The sequence below is a fragment of the Rhinoraja longicauda genome, unplaced genomic scaffold, assembly GCF_053455715.1.
Source record: "Rhinoraja longicauda isolate Sanriku21f unplaced genomic scaffold, sRhiLon1.1 Scf000294, whole genome shotgun sequence".
Lineage (NCBI taxonomy): Eukaryota > Metazoa > Chordata > Chondrichthyes > Rajiformes > Arhynchobatidae > Rhinoraja > Rhinoraja longicauda.
In genome coordinates, this window is record NW_027601512.1 from 107,123 (window position 1) to 127,362 (window position 20,240).

Consider the following 20,240-nt stretch of genomic DNA (forward strand, 5'->3'; position numbering starts at 1 on the left):
GAGGGGTGATCTTATTTAGGTGTATTTGATCATGAGAGGAATTGATCGGATAAATGCACAGATTCTCTTGCCCTGAGTACGAGAATCGAGCTCCAGAGGACATACTTTTAACATAAATAGGAAAAGCTGTCTTTGGAATCGGTGGGATAACTCTTTCACACAAAGGGTGGTGGATGCATGGAACAAGCTGCCAGAAGAGGTAGTTGAGGCAGGGACAATCCCAACATTTAAGAAATTGTTAGACAGGTACACGAATAGGACGGGTTTGGAGGGATATGGATGAAACGGAGGCAGGTGGGAGCAGGGACATGTTGGATGGTGTGGGCAAGTTGGGCCGAAGGGCCTGTTTCCACAACGTATCACTCCATGACTCTATGAGCACCGGCCTGAAAAACCTCCTCTGGCAACTCGTTCCATTCACCCACCAAACTTTGTGTGATAAATTACCCCTCAGGTTCCGATGAAATGTTCCCACCTCATCTTAAACCTCCGTCCCATTGTTCTTGCTTCCCCTTCTCTGTGCGCCTGCCAGGTGTATTCCTTTCATTATTTTGTTCACCTCTAAAAGATCACCCCAGTTAATCCTCCACATCAAAGAATAAATTACTAGCCTGCTGAATATGTGGCTGTAGACCAGGCCCTCCAGTCCTGGCAACATCCTCGTAAATCTGCTCTACGCCCTTTGCAGATTTACACCATTTTCCCGATACTACGGTGCCCAACACTGAACACAATAATCTAAATATGGACTCACCAACGTCTTAAACAATTGCAACATGACCTCCCAACTTCAAAACTCAAAGCTCTCGCTGATGAAGGCCAATGTGCCTAAAGCCTTTTCGACCAAACTATTTACCTATGACGCTACATTTAACGCACTGTGTACCTGTCGTGCTAGATCCCTCTGCTCTACAGTTAATGCATCTTTTTGTCTCAGTTCCAGCTCATCGGGACTGACACCCCTGAATTCACAGATGGTTTCATTTCCAATCTGCGTCTGATTCTGAACAAACCTGCACTGCAGCTGAACATGAAATTATAGAAAAATCAAGACTTAACTGCTCCTCCACGTGCAGCGGCCTCCTCAGTTGTGCTTCAAATATCTGCGAGGCCCTTTTGTGTAGTTATGGTCACCATATCATGGAAATTATGTCCTATTGCCAGAGACAGTGCGGAACAGGTTCACCAGGATGTTATCTGGAATGAATAGTTAGAAGGTTATGTAGGTTAATTGGATGGGTAAATGTAAAAATTGTCCCTAGTGGGTGTAGGATAGTGTTAATGTACGGGGATCGCTGGGCGGCATGGACTTGGAGGGCCGAAAAGGCCTGTTTCCGGCTGTATATATATGATATGATGATATAAGACCGATTAGATCTGTGCTGGGCTCAATGTTGTTTGTCATCCATATCAATGAGTTGCATGAAATTGTACAAAGACTAATTTTTAAGTTTGCAGTTGACACTAAAGTAGATGGTATCACAGACTGAAAATGTTTAGCAAGAATTAAAGCAGGAACTTTTCAAATTGGAAAATGGGCTGAGAAATAGCAAACGGTGTTTCTTCCAGATAAGTGTGAGATTTTAATTTTTGAAGTAAAATCAGGGCATGATCGTTACCGTGAATGGTAGTTAGCTAGGGAGTGTTGTAGAGCAAAGGGATCCATACATTAGAAGTAACTCCAGCAAGTCTGCAGATGACACAATGCTGGGTGACAGTGTGAACTGCAAAGAGGATGTTAAGAGGTTGCAGGGTGACTACGCCAGGTTGAGTGAGTGGGCAGATGCATGGCAGATGCAATATAATGTAGATAAATGTGAGGTTATCCACTTTGGCAGCATAAACAAAGAGACAGATTACTATCTCAATGGTGTCAGATGAGGTAACGGGGAAGTACAACACGACCTGGGTGTCCTTGTACACCAGTCACTGAAAGTAAGCGTGCAGGTACAGCAGGCATGGAAGAAAGATAATGGCATGTTGGCCTTCATTACGAGAGGATTTGAATAAAGGTGCAAAGAGGATCTTTTGCAGTTGTATTTTTTGGTCTCATAATTTGAGGAAGGACGTTGAGGCAGTGCGCCATATGTTCACGAGGTTAATCCCTGGGATGGCGGGACTGTCATATTAGGAAAGATTGGAAAGACTGGGCTTGTATTTACTGGAGTTTAGAAGGATGAGAGGGGATCTTATAGAGACGTATAAAATTATAAAAGTACTGGACAAGCTAGATGTAGGAAAAATATTTCCAAAGTTGGGGGAGTCTAGTACCAGAAGCCAAAGTCTAAGAATAAAGGGGAGGCCATTTAAAACTGAGGTGAGAAGAAACTTTTTCACCCAGAGACTTGTGAATTTATGGAATTTTCTGCCACAAAAGGCAATGGAGGCCAATTCACTGGATGAATTTGAAAGAGAGTTAGACAGAACTCTAGGGGATGGTGGAATCAAGCGATATGGGGAGAAGGCAGGCACAGGTTACTGATTGTGGATGATCAGCCATGATCACCATGAATGGCGGTGCTCGCTCGAAGGGTCTAATGGCCTCCCCCTGCACCTATTTTCTATGTTTCCAAGTTTCTATGTTACATAGTTCAAAGAAAAGGGACGAAACAGGGAGGTGGGGTGGTGGAGAAGGTTTTTTGAAGCACTGTCTTCATCAATCAGTGAATAAAATTTAGAAGTTGGAAAATTATATTCAGTTCGACAAGACGTTGGTGAGGACGCACTTGGAGTAACGTGTATAATTTTTCGTCAGCATGTTTAGGAAATATGCCACTAATTTGTAAAGAGTCCTCAAAATATTTTACAACACGTTGCCAGAAAACAAGGGTCGGAGATACAGGGAAAGGCTGGGCTGCGAGGACTTTATTTCATGAAGCGCAGCAGGCAGTGGAGTGATCTCATGGAGGGGCAGGGTATCATAAGTAACATAGTAATATCAACACAAAGTCATTTGGACAGGTACATGAAGGGAATGGTTTAGAGGGAGATGATTCATATGCCGGTAAATGGGAATACTTCAGATGAACTAAAATGCACCATCCCACCCCATGAAACACGGCAGCCTTTGGCCAAACGTTGCGCCAGGTACAGCACTAACAAATATACTGCTTTTAAATGGCCCTTGGATATTCTGTTACCACAGAACTCTAACCTTGAAATCATGGGATTTGCCTGTCATATATATTGGTCATTTTTGATAACAGTCCCTGATCATTGAAGTGTTTATTTCAGTTTCTACGTGTGCCAGGTTTACACTGCATGATGGGAGATATGCTCTCTTGAATTGCATGATAAATAAGCACATAAATGAAGTCTGCGTGTGTGGCATCTTTCTCTGTGCCGCTGTGTGGACAGCCCAGACAGGTGAGTTGGTCATTTACTCTCAAACCGACCTTACTGTCTGGTCTGTGGGTTTGAATTGACTTCTACCTGTCAACTGGCCTAAAGTAGTTCACTACAAAATAAACTGCAGATTGAACAGAGCCACAGCTCGTGTTCACCGGCTGGAACTAATATTTCCCATTGGGCGAAACGCACAGAACATTTACCCAACTCACCCTTTCTCAAATCTGAAGCTGCATTTTAATTTTCTGCATTTTGTGTTATTATTTCAAGTGTATGCCGGAGAGAGTTAATTAGCATTTCTAACCTGTGTTAATTAAGATGAAAATAACAAGTTAATGCATCTTCAGTTGCCGTGTTTATCAGCGTGGATAGAGCAGCAAGATAGAGTTCGTGCTCATTAAAGTTTAGATTAATTATGGATATTGAACGTGAGTTAACCCTTTAGAGTCGAACATTTGAATTAAAAAGAAGGGATTCTTTGAGAGGATCTGGGAAAAATTGATCGTTTATTTGAGTCATGACACCAACTAGATAAATGCCGAGCTAGATATTGGAAGATTGTGTTATATGGAACTAGATGTTATGTTTGTGCGAATATTGAAATATTTCTAGATAACCAACATTGTTACTTTTTCATATTTTATTTGGTAAGTGTACCACACTGTCTTATTCAAATGTATTTATTTATTTATCTCCTTTGTTTATTTATTCATTTATTTTTGTTGTTTTTCTTATTTTATTTTATTTATGTTCATGATGTTGTACTGTTTTGTATATATCTCTGTGAAAAATCAATAAAAACTGAAGAGAAAAAAAAGAAAGGATGCTTTATTTTACATCATATCAAATGTAAAACATCGGGGTCAGATTTAATGAGATCATGTCACTGGTTATCCAGACCAATTACTGACCACACTGATAATGTCACTGCTTATCCAGACCCATCACTGACCACACTGATAATGTCACTGCTTATCCAGACCCATCACTGACCACACTGATAATGTCACTGCTTATCCAGACCCATCACTGACCACACTGATAATGTCACTGCTTGTCCAGACCCATCGCTGACCACACTGATAATGTCACTACTTATCCAGAGAGAAAGAGAGTGAAGAGTGTGGGGAGGAAGAGGAGATGAGTGTGGGGAGAAAGGGAGCTGTGTGGGGAGAGAAAGGGGAGGAGTGGAGAGAAAGGAGGAGGATTGTGCGGATGGAGGGTGGGAAGAAAGGGAGTGTGGGGAGAGGAATTTAATAGTGTGGGGAGAGAGAGGTAGTGGGGAGAGAGAGGAGGCAGGATGACCGTGGTGAGCGAGCGGGGAGTGTGGAGAGAGACGGGGAGTGTGGGGAGAATGATGGGGAGGAGTGTGGGGAGAAAGGTGGTTTTAGGGGACAGGGGAGGGAGGAGTGTGAGAGAGAGGGAGGAAGGTTTGTGTGGAGAGAGAGTGGGAGGAATGTGGGGATGGAGGGGGTGGAGTGGGGAAGAGGGAGAGGAGGTGGGTGTGGGAGAGAGGAAGGTGTGTGGGGTGAGAGAGAGGAAGGGGTGTTGGGGAGGAGGGGGATTGTGGAGAGAAAGGAGGAATGTGGGAATTGAGAGGAGAGGACTGTGGGGAGAGGGAGGGGAGGAGTGGGGATACGGATGGAGAGGAGTGTGAGAGAACGGGAGGAGGGATTGTGTGGAGAGAGAAATGATGCAGGGGGGAGTGTGGGAGAGGGAGAGGAGGTGGGTGGGGGAGATAGGAAAATGTAGCAAGAGAACGGGAGGAGTGTGGGGAGAGGGGGAGGAGTGGGGAGACAGTGTGGGAGGAGTGTGAAAGAGAGGGAGGAAGGATAGTGTGGAGAGCGAGTTAGAGGAATGTGAGGATGGAGGGGAGGAGTGGGGAGAGTGAAACGAGGGTAGGGGAGGAATGTAGCGAGAGGGAGGGGTACAGGGGAAAGAGGTACAAGAGGAGTGATGGGAGAGAGTGGAGGAGTGGGGAGTGAGTGGAGGAATGTGGCAGAGAAATGGGAGGGGAGGGATAGAGGAAGGAGTGAGGCGAGAGAGGGGAGGTATGTGGGGAGAGAGAGATGGGGCAGAGAATGGACGAACGGGGGAGAGAGGTGAGGAGATAGAGGTGGAGGTGTGTGGGGAATGAGGGGGAATGTGGGGAGAGAGAGGGGGAATGGGGGAGACAGAGGGGGAGGAGTGTGGGGACACAGAATGAGAGGAGTGGTGAGTGTGTGGGGAGAAAGACAGAGTGTGGGGTGGAGAATGAGAGGAGAGTGGGGAGAGAGGGGGTGTGGAGAGAGATGGGGAGGTGTGTGGGGAGAGAGATTGGAGGTGGCAGGACAGAGGGGAGTGTCGGGAGAGAGTGGGGAGGAGTGTGGAGAGAGGGGAGGAGATGGGAAGTCAGACGGTCAGAAAATTGGGGAGAGAGACGGGGGATCGGTATGGGAGAGAGAGAATGGACGGAGGGGGAGGGAGAGAGGCAGAGAGAGTGAGGAGTGTTGGGGAGACGCATTATGTGTTACTCACATGTATGCAGGAGAAAGATATTTATTCATTTTAACCACTGCCTATTAAAATGAAAATAACAAATAAAAACGTCTGCACCGGCCAACGTGGATAGAACAGCAAGATGCAGTGAGAGCTCATTAGAGATGAGATTAATTACTGATAGTGTCACTGCTTATCCAGACCCATCACTGACCACACTGATAATGTCACTGCTTATCCAGACCCATCACTAACCACACTGATAATGTCACGGCTTATCCAGACCCATCACTAACCACACTGATAATGTCACTGCTTATCCAGACCCATCACTGACCACACAGATAATGTCACTGCTTATCCACACCCATCACTGACCACATTAACGTAACACAGGTATGTTCTTTGTATCATCCATTCCAAGGACATCTCACATACTGTAACAACCAGCTACCCAGTTCCATCGCACGCTGCTCAGATATATTTTCACCAGTGACAACATTGACAACATTTGCCTCGTGCTGATTGGTACGGACACCTCTGAACTCACTGATGGTTTCACGTCCCATCTGCTTATGATTCCGAACGCATTTGCGCTACAAATGAATACCCATAAACAGAAAAATCAAGACTTAACTGTTCCTCCAAGTTCCAGCGCTTTCCTCAGTTGTACTTCAAATATCTGCGAGGCCCTTTTGTGTAGTTCTGGTCACCATATTACAGATATGATGTCCTGTTGCCAGAGACAGTGCGGAACAGATTCACCAGGATGTTATCTGGAATGGACAGCGTTAGTTTGAAGACAGAATCAATTGGGTGGGATTGGTCTCCTTGGAGCTCAGGAGGATGAGGGTGATCTTATAGACATGTTTTAGATCATGAAAGGAATAGATGTAGTGGATGCTCGGATTCTCCTGCCCTGAATAGGCGAATCGAGGTCCAGAGGACATACGTTTAAGTTGAAGGGAAAATCATTGAATAGGAATCTGAGGGGTAACTTTTTCACACAATGGGTGGTGGATGTATGGAACAAACTGCTAGATGAGGAATTTGAGGCAGGGACTATCCCAACATTTATGAAATAGTTAGACAGGTTGGGTACATGAATAGGACAGGTTTGGTGGGATATGGAACTAATGTAGATGGGGCCTGATGGCTGGTGTGGGCAAGTTGGGCTGAAGGGCCTGATTCCACACCATATCACTCTATGACTATGAGTACAGGGCTGAACTACCTCCTCTGGCACCTCGTTCCACACACCCACCACCCTTTGTGTGAAAAATACCCCTCAGGTTCAGATTAAATTTCACCCCCTCATCTTAAACCTGCTCCCCATGGTTCCTGCTTCCCCATCTCTGTGCGTCTGCCAGATCTATTCCTCTCATTATTTTGTTGATCTGTAGAAGATCATCCCTCATCCTCCTGCATCAAGAGATATAGGCCTCGGTTGCAGTTCATCGGTACCGACACTTCAGAACTCACTGGTGGTTTCACTTCCCATGTGCGTCTGATTGTGAACACACTTGCACGACAGCTGAACATCCAAACAAAGAATAACCAAGACTTAACTGCTCCTCCAAGTGCAGCGCTCTCCTACGTCGCACTTCAAATATCTGCGAGGCCCTTTTGTGTAGTTCTGGTCACCACATTATACAAATGATGTCCCGTTGCCAGAGGCAGTGCGGAACAGATTCATCAGGATGTTATTTGGAATGGACAGCGTTAGTTTGAGGACAGATTTGATCGGGTGGGATTTATCTCATTGGAGCAAGAATGCAGAGGGATGACCTTACTGAGGCTTGTAAAATTATGTCAACTATAGCAGGGTTGAGTAGATGGTCACAGTTATTTCCCAGGCTGTGAGATTCTAAACCCAGAGAACTTACGTTTATTCGAAAGGGGAGAGGTTTAAGGGAATTCTGACTTCAAATATGCAACAATCTTTTCATTTGAGGCGGTGGGGATATATACCATCACAGCAAATAAACAGCATTTAGACAGCCGTTGTTTCGGATAGGAATGGAGGGATATGGGACAAATACAGGTGAATGAGATTACCGTAGATATGCATCTCGGTCCGAATGGACGAGTCGGGCCGAAGGGCCTGTTTCCCTGCAGTTCCCATGACTGGAATCAGCGGTTCTGTAATCACTAATGTGCTCTGTCATCGGCCTCCCCAGTTGTAGCCACATAGCAGACACATCACTGACTGCACAACAGTGGCGATACTGTATTGGGTGGTGGTGTCACCAACAACGGAGGCACATTGTTCATCTCCCTCACAAGTGTCCAACAGGTGCTTCACTCTCCTCAAACTAAACTCTAGCCTAGAAATCCGAGGAATTACACGCCAACAGGTAGCAGCAGCAATCAGCAGCAGCAGCAGCAATCAGCAGTAGCAGCAGCAATCAGCAGCAGTAGCAGCAGCAATCAGCAGTAGCAGCAGCAATCAGCAGTAACAGCAGCAGCAGCAGCAATCAGCAGTAGCAGCAGCAGCAAGCAGCAGTAGCAGCAGTAGCAAGCAGCAGCAAGCAGCAGCAAGCAGCAGCAAGCTGTGTTGCTTGGGAAGTAGTGTGTGGGGATTGTGTGGGGATAGTAAGGAGTAAGACCTGTGTGATCTCCCGGACTAGTTTCGATCGCCTAGCTTGGGGTCGGAGAGGAATTTCCCGGATTTTTTCCCAAATTGGCCTGGGTTTTTTATCTGGTTTTTCGCCTCTCCCAGGAGATCACTCAGTTCTTTTGGGTGGGCGGTTGGAGCGGTTGGAGCAGCGGCCGGGCGGTAGGTTTAGTAACTGAGCGCGGGGCTTTGTTTGGAGAGTATGACTGCCAGGGCAGTTTTTTGTTCTGGGTGTCAGATGTGGGGAATCTGGGAGTCTGATAGTCTTCCAGACATCCACATCTGCGCCAGGTGTGACGAGATGGGGCTCCTAAGGGACCGTATTAGGAACCTGGAGCGGCAGATTGATGACCTCCGTCTGATCAGGGAGAGTGAGGAGGTTATAGATAGGAGTTACAGGGAGGTGGTCACTCCTAGACCACGGGAAGTAGACAAGTGGGTCACTGTTAGGGGGGGCAAGGAACAGAGGCAGGGACTAGGGAGTACCCCGGTGGCTGTACCCCTTGGAAATAAGTACTCCTGTTTAAGTACTGTTGGGGGGGACAGCCTACCTGGGGGCAACGACGGTGCCCGGGCCTCTGGCAAGGAGTCCGGCCCTGATGCTCAGAAGGGTAGGGAAAGGAAGAGGAGAGCAGTAGTAATAGGGGACTCTATAGTGAGGGGGTCAGATAGGCGTTTCTGTGGACGCAGTCGGGAGACCCGGATGGTGGTTTGCCTCCCTGGTGCCGGTGTCCGGGATGTGTCTGAGCGTGTCCAGGATATCCTGAAAGGAGAGGGAGAGGAGCCAGAGGTCGTGGTACATATAGGTACCAACAATATAGGTAGGATAAGGGAAGAGGTCCTGAAAAATTCAGGGGGCTAGGAAGAGAGTTAAAAAAAAGGACTTCCAAAGTAATAATCTCAGGCTTACTGCCTGTGCCACGCGATAGTGAGAATAGGAATGGCGTGAGGTGGAGGATAAATACGTGGCTGAGGAACTGGTGCAGGGAGCAGGGTTTCAAGTTTCTGGATCATTGGGACCTCTTCTGGGGGAAGTATGACCTGTACAAAAAGGACGGGTTGCATCTGAACCCGAGGGGAACCAATATCCTGGCGGGGAGATTTGCTAAAATAACTGCGGAGACTTTAAACTAGTACGGTTGGGGGGAGGGACTCAAACACAGATAGCTAATAGGCAGTGTGTGAGGCAGGAGGCAGAAAAGGGAAACACTCAGACCCAATATGTAGGAGAGAAAGAAGGGGAAAGAAATAAACTGAGAATAAGAAATGATGGGTCCCTTAAATGTATATATTTTAATGCTAGGAGCATTGTAAGAAAGGTGGATGAGCTTAGAGCCTGGATTGACATCTGGAAGTATGATGTTGTGGCGATCAGTGAAACATGGTTGCAGGAGGGTTGCGATTGGCAATTAAATATTCCAGGATTTCATTGTTTCAGATGTGATAGAATCGGAGGGGCAAGAGGTGGGGGTGTTGCATTGCTTGTCAGGGAGGATATCACAGCAGTGCTTTGGCAGGACAGACTAGAAGGCTCGATTAAGGAGGCTGTTTGGGTGGAACTCAGAAATGAGAAAGGTTTAGCAACACTTATAGGGGTGTATTATAGACCGCCAAATAGGGAACGAGAATTGGAAGAGCAAATATGTAAGGAGATAGCAGATATTAGTAGTAAGCACAGAGTGGTGATTGTGGGTGATTTCAATTTTCCGTATATAGACTGGGAATCACATTCTGTTAAAGGGCTGGATGGTTTGGAGTTTGTAAAATGTGTGCAGGATAGTTTTTTGCAGCAATACGTAGAGGTGCCTACCAGAGAAGGGGCAGTGTTGGACCTCCTGTTAGGAAATGAGATGGGTCAGGTGACGGAGGTATGTGTTGAGGAGCACTTTGGGTCTAGTGATCATAATGCCATTAGTTTCAATATCATTATGGAGAAGGTCAAATCTGGACCAAGGGTTGAGAGTTTGGATTGGAGAAAGGCTAATTTTGAGGAGATGAGAAAGGATTTAAAAGGAGTGAAATGGAAATTGTTGTTTTATGAAAAGGATATAATAGAGAAATGGAGGATATTTAAAGGTGAAATTTTGAGAGTACAGAGTCTTTATGTCCCTGTTCGGTGAAAAGGAAAGAATAATAATTTGAAAGAGCCGTGGTTTTCCAGGGAAATTGGACACTTGGTTCGGAAAAAGAGGGAGATATACAATAAATATAAGCGGCAGGGAGTAAATGAGGTTCTTGAGGAATATAAAGAATGTAAAAGGAATCTTAAAAAGGAAATTAGAAAAGCGAAAAAAAGATATGAGGCTGCTTTGGCAAATAATGTAAAAGTAAACCCCAAGGGGTTCTACAGATATGTCAATAGCAAAAGGATAGTGAGGGATAAAATTGGTCCATTAGAGAGTCAGAGTGGACAGCTATGTGCTGAGCCGGAAGAAATGGGGGAGATATTAAACAATTTCTTTTCTTCGGTATTTACCGAGGAGAAGGATATTGAATTATGTGAGGTAAGCGAAACAAGTAGAGTAGTGATGGAAATTAGGATGATTAAAGAAGAGGAGGTACGGACACTTTTGAAGAATATAAAAGTGGATAAGTCTCCAGGTCCTGATAGGATATTCCCTAGGACATTGAGGGAAGTTAGTGCAGAAATAGCAGGGGCTATGACGGAAATATTTCAAACGTCATTAGAAACAGGGATGGTGCCGGAAGATTGGCGCATTGCGCATGTTGTGCCTTTGTTTAAAAAAGGTTCTAAAAGTAAACCTAGCAATTATAGACCTATTAGTTTGACGTCTGTGGTGGGAAAATTAATGGAAAAGATACTTAGGGACAATATATATAATTATTTGGATAATCAAGGCCTGATTAGAAACAGTCAACATGGATTTGTGCCTGGAAGGTCATGTTTGACTAATCTTCTTGAATTTTTTGAAGAGGTTACCAGGGAAATTGATAAGGGCAAGGCTGTGGATGTTGTCTATATGGACTTCAGTAAGGCATTTGACAAGGTTCCACATGGAAGGTTGATTAAGAAGGTTAAATCGTTGGGTATTAATAGTGAGGTTGCAAGATGGATTCAACAATGGCTGAATGGGAGATACCAGAGGGTAACGGTTGACAATTGTATGTCAGGTTGGAGGCCAGTGTCTAGTGGAGTGCCCCAAGGATCTGTGTTGGGTCCACTGTTGTTTGTCATTTACATTAATGATCTGGATGATGGTGTGGCAAATTGGATTAATAAATATGCAGATGATACTAAGATAGGTGGAGTAGTTGATAGTGAGGTAGATTTTCAAAGTCTACAGAGAGACTTGGGCCTTTTGGAAGGGTGGGCTGAAAGATGGCAGATGGAGTTTAATGCTGATAAGTGTGAGGTGCTGCATTTTGGTAGGACAAATCAAAATAGGACGTACAGGGTAAATGGTAGGGAATTGAGGAATGCAGTGGAACAGAGGGATCTGGGAATAACTGTGCATTGTTCCCTGAAGGTGGAATCTCATGTGGATAGGGTGGTGAAGAAGGCGTTTGGTATGCTTGCCTTTATAAATCAGAGCATCGAGTATAGAAGTTGGGATGTAATGTTGAAATTGTACAGGGCATTGGTGAGGCCGAATCTGGAGTATGGTGTGCAGTTCTGGTCGCCAAATTATAGGAAGGATGTCGACAAAATGGAGAGGGTACGGAGGAGATTTACTAGAATGTTGCCTGGGTTTCAGCACTTAGGCTACAGAGAGAGGTTGAACAGGTTGGGTCTTTATTCTTTGGAGCGTAGAAGGTTGAGGGGGGACTTGATAGAGGTTTTTAAAATTATGAGAGGGACGGACAGAGTTGACGTGGGTAGGCTTTTCCCTTTGAGAGTGGGGAAGATTCCAACAAGGGGACATAGCTTCAGAATTGAGGGACAAAGGTTTAGGGGTAACATGAGGGGGAACTTCTTTACTCAGAGGGTTGTGGCTGTATGGAATGGGCTTCCGGTGGAAGTGGTGGAGGCTGGCTCGATTTTATTATTTAAGAGTAAATTGGATAGGTATATGGATAGGAGGGGATTGGAGGGTTATGGTCTGAGTGCAGGTAGATGAGACTAGGTCAGGGAGAATGGCCGGCGTGGACTGGTAGGGCCGGACAGGCCTGTTTCCATGCTGTAGTTGTTATATGTTATATGTTAACAGGTGTCGAATTTTCTCAAACCTGCAGTTTAAACAACAACACGATATAACTTCCTATCATATACGTTGGTCGTTTTAATATGTCTCAGATCATTGAAGTGTTTCTTTCAGTTTCTATGTGTGCCAAATATATACAGCAGGAAGGGAGAAACGCTCTCGTATTAATTAATAAATAGGCACAGAAATACAGACTGAGTGTGTGTGAGAGCTCTCTTGAATTAACTGGAATTTAGGATGAGAGGTGATCTTGACGAAACATATAGAATTCTGAAGAAGGGTCTCCACCCATTCCTTCTCCCAAGAGATGCTGCCTGTCCCGCTGAGTTACTCCAGCTTTTTGTGTCTATGTTCTGTTTAAACCAGCATCTGCAGTTCCTTCTTACACATATACAATTCTTAAGGGATTGGACAGGCTAGATAGAGGAAAAATGTTCCCGATGCTGTGGGAGTCCAGAACAGGGATCACAGTTTACGAATAAGGGGTAGCTCAATTATTACTGAGATGAGGAAAAACTGAACTGTCGTCGGCCTCCCCAGTTGAGATGAATTGTGAATCTGTGGAATCTGAGGGGTAATTTTTCACATAAAGCATGGTGGGTGTGTGGAACGAGCTGCCAGAGGAGGTAGTTCAAACCTGTACCCATAGAGTCATAGAGTGATATGGTGTGGAAACAGGCCCTTCGGCCCAACTTGCCCACTCCAGCCAAAATGCCACATCTACACTAGTCCCACCTGTCTGCATTTGGTCCATTTCCCACCAAACCTGTCCTATTCATGCACCTGTCTAACTGTTTCATGAATGTTGGGATAGTCCCTGCCTTAAATACCTCCTCTGGCAGTTTGCTCCATTCATCCAACACCCACTGTGTGAAAATGTTACCCCTCAGATTCCTATTCAATCATTTCCCCTTCACCTTAAACGTATGTCCTCTAGACCTCGATTCTCCTAATCAGGGCAGGAGAAGCTGAGCATCTACCCGATCTATTCCTTTCATGATCTAAAGCATGTCTATAAGATCACCCCTCATCCTCCTGCGCTCCAAGGAGACCAATCCCACCCAATTGATTCTGTCTTCAAACTAACGCTGTCCATTCCAGATAACATTCTGGTGTATCTGTTCCACACTGTCTCTGGCAACACGACATTGTTTCTATAATAGGCGAGGTTCTGTTCAATCTGCAGTTTATTTTTTTATTGAACTACTTCAGACCAGTTGACAGGTTGATGCTAATTCAAACCCACAGACATGACAGCAAAGTCGTTCTGAGCGTTAATGACCAACTCACCCGTCTATGCTGTCCACAGTGGTTTCGAAACATAGAAACAAAGAAAATACTTGCAGGAGTAGGCCATTTGTCCTTTTGAGCCCGCACCGCCATTCAACATGATCATGGCCGACCATCCTAAATCAGTACCCCGTTCCTGATTTCTCCCCGTGCAACTTTATTCCGTTAGCCCTAAGAGCTATATCTGACTCTCCCATGAAAACCTCCTGTGAATTGACCTCCACTGCCTTCTGTGGCAGAGATTTCCACAGATTCACAATTCATCTCAACTGGCGAGGCCGACGACAGATCAGTTTTTCCTCATCTCAGTAATAATTGAGCTACCCCTTATTCGTAAACTGTGATCCCTTTTCTGGACTCCCACAACATCGGGAATATTTTTCCTGTATCTAGCCTGTCCAATCCCTTAAGATATGTATATGTGTAAGAAGGAACTGCAGATGCTGGTTTAAATAGAAGATAGACACAAAAAGCTGGAGTAACTCAGCGGGACAGGCAGCATCTCTTGGGAGAAGGAATGGGTGGAGACCCTTCTTCAGAATTCTACATGTTTCGACAAGATCCCCTCTCATCCTAAATTCCAGTGAATTTAAGAGAGCTCTCACACGCACTCAGTCTGTATTTCTGTGCCTATATATGAACTAATTCAAGAGAGCGTTTCTCGCTTCCTGCTGTGTATAACTGACACACAGAGAAACTGAAAGAAACACTTCAATGATCAGAGACATATTAAAATGACCAACGTATATGACAGGCAGTTATATCATTTTGTTGTTTAAACTGCAGGTGTGAGAACTTTCGACACCTATTTACGTTTAATTCCTCGGATGTCCAGGCTAGAGTTTAGTTTGAGGAGAGTGAAACACCTGTTGGACACTTGTGAGGGTGATGAACAATGTGCCTCCGTTGTTGGTGACACCACCACCCAATACAGTATCGCCACTGTTGTACAGTCAGTGATGTGTCTGCTATGTGGCTACAACTGGGGAGACCGATGACAGAGCACATTAGAGATAACAGAACCTCTGATTCCAGTCATGGGAACAGCAGAGAAACAGGTCCTTCGGCCCGACTGCAGACCGAGATGCCTATCTACGGTAATCTCATTCACCTGTATTTGTCCCATATCCGTCCATTTCCATCCGAAACAAATGGCTGTCCAAATGCTGTTTATTTGCTGTGATGGTATCTGTCCCCACCGCCTCAAAAGAAAATATTGTTCCATCGTTGAAGTCAGAATTCCCTTAAATCTCTCCCCTTTCAATTAAACGTACGTTCTCTAGGTTTAGATTCTCCCAGCCTGGGAAATAACTGTGACCATCTACTCAACCCTGCTGTAGTTGACATAATTTTACATGCCTCAGTAAGGTCGTCCCTCTGCATTATTGCTCCAATGAGATCAATCCCACCTGATCAAATCTGTCCTCAAACTAACGCTGTCCATTCCAGATAACATCCTGGTGAATCTGTTCCGCACCGCCTCTGGCAATAGGACATCATTTGTGTAATATGGTGACCAGAACTACACAAAAGGGCCTCGCAGATATTCGAAGTACGACTGAGGAGAGCGCTGCACTTGGAGGAGCAGTTAAGTCTCGATTATTCTTTATTTGGATGTTCACCTGTAGTGCAAATGTATTCAAAATCAGACGCACATGGGAAGTGAAACCATCAGTGAGTTCAGAAGTGTCAGTACCGCTGACCTGGAACCGAGGCAGAAAGGTGAATGAACTGTAGAGCAGAGCGATCTAGGACGACAGGTACATCGTGTATTGAATGTAGCGTCACGGGTTGATAGTGTGGTCAAAAAGACTTTTGTAACATTGGCCGTCTTCGGTCATAGCATTGTATATAGATATACGGAGGTTGTGTTACCGTTGTGTAAGACGTTGGTGAGGCCGCATTTGGAATATTGTGTTCTGTTGTGGGCACCATGATACAGGAAAGATGGTGTCAATCTGGAAAGGTGATAGAGGAGATTTACGAGGATGTTACCAGGGACAGTGGGCCTGATCTGGAGGGACAGGTTCAGCAGGCTGGAACTATATCCCTTGGTGCATATATGCTAGTACTATATCCCTTGGTGCATATAGGCTAGTACTATATCCCTTGGTGCATATAGGCTAGTACTATATCCCTTGGTGCATATAGGCTAGTACTATATCCCTTGGTGCATATAGGCTAGTACTATATCCCTTGGTGCATATAGGCTAGTACTATATCCCTTGGTGCATATAGGCTAGTACTATATCCCTTGGTGCATATAGGCTAGTACGATATCCCTTGGTGCATATAGGCTAGTACTATATCCCTTGGTGCATATAGGCTAGTACTATATCCCTTGGTTCATATAGGCTAGTACTATATCCCTTGGTGCATATAGGCTAGTACTATATCCCTTGGTGCATATAGGCTAGTACTATATCCCTTGCTGCAGGAGGATGAGGGATGATCTTCTACAGCTGGACAATATAATGAGAGGAATAGATCTGGTAGATGCACAGAGAAGGGGAATCAAGAAACTGGAGGGCTAGGTTTAAGATGAGGGGGGGGGGGATTTAATCGGAACCTGAGGGGTATTTTTCACACAAAGGGTGGGGGGGGGGGGGGTGTGGAACGAACTGCCAGAGGAGGTAGTTCAGCCCTGTACTCATAGAGTCATAGAGTGATATGGGGTGGAATCAGGCACTTCGGCCCAACTTGCCCACACCAGCCAACAGGCCCCATCTACATTAGTTCCACATGTCTGCATTTGGTCCATATCCCACCAAACCTGTCCTATTCATGTACCCAACCTGTCTAACTGTTTCACAAATATTGGGATAGCCCCTGCCTCAAATACCTCCTCTGGCAGTTTGTTCCATACATCCACCACCCATTGTGTGAAAAGGTTACCCCTCAGATTCCTATTCGATCATTTTCCATTCAACTTAAACGTATGTCCTCTGGACCTCGATTCTCCTACTCAGTGCAGGAGAAGCTGAGCATCTACCCGATCTATTCCTTTCATGATCTAAAACACGTCTATGAGATTACCCCTCATCCTCCTGCGCTCCAAGAAGACCAAGCCCAGCCAATTGATTATGTCTTCAAACTAACGCTGTCCATTCCAGATAACATCCTGGTGAATCTGTTCCGCGCTGTCTCTGGCAACAGGACATCATATCTATAATATGGTGACCAGAACTACACAAAAAGGCCTTGCAGATATTTTAAGTACAACTGAGGTGAGCACTGGAACTTGCAAGAGCAGTTAAGTCTTGATTTTTCTGTATTTCGGTGATCATTCGTAGTGTAAGTGTGTTCAGAATCAGACGCAGATGGGAAGTGAAACCATCAGTGAGTTCAGAGGTGTCCGTACCAATCAGGACGGGGCAAATGTTGTCAAAGGTGGTGAAAATATATTTGAGCAGCATGCGATGGAACTGGGTAGCTGGTTGTTACAGTATGTGAGATGTCCTTGGAATGGATGATACAAAGAACATACCTGTGTGTGACGTCAGTGTGGTCAGTGATGGGTCCGGATAAGCAGTGACATTATCAGTGTGGTCAATGATGGGTCTGGATATGCAGTGACATTATCAGTGTGGTCAGTGATGGGTCTGGATAAGCAGTGACATTATCAGTGTGGTCAGTGATGGGTCTGGATAAGCAGTGACATTATCAGTGTGGTCAGTGATGGGTCTGGATAAGCAGTGACATTATCAGTGTGGTCAGTGATGGGTCTGGATAAGCAGTGACATTATCAATGTGGTCAGTGATGGGTCTGGATAAGCAGTGACATTATCAGTGTGGTCAGTGATGGGTCTGGATAAGCAGTGACATTATCAGTGTGGTCAGTGATGGGTCTGGATATGCAGTGACATTATCAGTGTGGTCAGTGATGGGTCTGGATAAGCAGTGACATTATCAGTGGTTAGTGATGGGTCTGGATAAGTAGCGACATTATCAGTGTGGTCAGTGATGGGTCTGGATAAGCAGTGACATTATCAGTGTGGTCAGTGATGGGTCTGGATAAACAGTGACATTATCAGTGTGGTCAGTGATGGGTCTGGATAAGCAGTGACATTATCAGTGTGGTCAGTGATGGGTCTGGATAAGCAGTGACATTATCAGTGTGGTCAGTGATGGGTCTGGATAAGCAGTGACATTATCAGTGTGGTCAGTGATGGGTCTGGATAAGCAGTGACATTATCAGTGTGGTCAGTGATAGGTCTGGTTAAGCAGTGACATTATCAGTAATTAATCTAATCTCCAATGAGCTCTCAATGCATCTTCCTGTTCTATCCGCGTTGGCAGGTGCAGACATATTTATTTGTTATTTTCATTTTAATAGGCAGTGGTTAAAATGAGTAAATAACTTTCTCCGGCATACAAGTGATAGAGTAACACATAATGCGTCTCCCCCAACACTCCTCACTCTCTCTGCCTCTCTCCCTCCCCCTCCGCCATTCACTCTCCCCACATACTAACCCCCCCTCTTGCTCACCAATTTTCCGACCCTCTGACTTCCCACCTCCTCCCCTCTCTCCACACTCCTCCCCACTATCTCCCCACACTCCTCTCTGTCCTGCCACACTCCTCTAATCTCTCTCCCCACACTGCTCCCCCTCTCTCTCCGCACTTCCTCTCTCCCCACTCTCCTCTCACTCTCCATCCCCACACTCCGTCTTTCTCCCCACACACTCACTACTCCTCCCCCTCTGTCTCCCCACACTCCTCCCCCTCTCTCTCTCCCCACATTCCTCCCCATCTCTCTCCCCACGCACAACCCCCTCTCTGCCCACACTCCTCCCCCTCTCTCTCCCCACACCCCCTCTATCTTTCCCACTACTCCACCACCCTCCCGTCACTCCTATCCCTCTCTCTCCCCTCCTCTCTGTCCCCATCCCTCCACTCTTTCCATACCATCCTTCCTCCCTCTCTCTCACACTCCTCCCTACCCTGTCCCCTAAAACAACCTATTTCCCCACACTCCTCCCCGTCATTTAACCCACACTCCCCCTCTCTCCCACCACACTCCCCCTCGCTCTCCACATTCATCCTACCTTCTCTCTCTTCCCACAGTATTCAATTCCTCTCCCCACATCCCCTCTCTTCCCATCCTCCATTCCCACACTCCTCCTCCTTTCACTCCACTCCTCCCCTTTCTCTCCCCACACACCTTCCTCTCTCCCCACTCACCTCCCTTACTCTCCACACTCCTTCCCTCTTCCTCTCCACAATCCTCACTCTCTCTCTCTCTCTCTCTGGATAAGCAGTGACATTATCAGTGTGGTCAGTGATGAGTCTGGATAAGCAGTGACATTATCAGTGTGGTCAGTGATGGGTCTGGATAAGCAGTGACATTATCAGTGTGGTCAGTGATGAGTCTGGATAAGCAGTGACATTATCAGTGTGGTCAGTGATGGGTCTGGATAAGCAGTGACATGATCACATTAAATCTGACCCCGATGTTTTACATTTGATAAGATGTAAAATAAAGGATCCTTTCTTTTTTTCAATCAGATTTTATTGATTTTTCACAGAGATATATACAAAACAGTACATCATCGACATAAATAAAATAAAATAAGAAAAATATCAAAAATGAATAAATAAATAAACGTGATAGATAAATAAATAAATGCATATGCATAAGACAGTGTGGTACACTTACTAAATAAAATATTAAAAAGTAACGATTGTTATCTAGAGGTATTTCAATATTCGCACAAACATACCATCTAGTTCTATATAACACAATCTTCCAATATCTAGCTCGGCATTTATCTAGTTGGTGTCATGGCTCAAATAAACGATCCATTTTTCCCAGATCCTCTCAAAGAATCCCTTCTTTTTAATTCAAATGTTCGATTCTAAAGGGTCAACTCAAGTTCAATATCCATAATTAATCTGAACTTTAATGAGAACTAACTCCATTTTGCTGCTCGATCCACGCTGGTAAACACGGCAGCTGAAGATGCATTAACTTGTTATTTTCTTCTTAATTAACACAGGTTAGAAATGGTAATGAACTCTCTCCGGCATACATTTGAAAGAATAATACACAACGCTGAAAATTAAAACGTATCTTCAGATCTGATAAAGGGAGAGTTGAGTAACTGTGCTCTTCCCTTCGCCCAGTGGGAATATTAATTCCAGGCGGTGAACACTACCTGTGGGTCTATTCAATCTGCAGTTTATTTTGTAGTGAACTACTTCAGACCAGTCGACAGGTAGATGTGAATTCAAACCCACAGGCCAGACAACAAGGTCGTTCTGAGAGTAAATGACCAACTCATCCGTCTGGGCTGTCTACACAGCGGTACAGAGAAAGCCTTTATTTGTGTGCTTATTTATCA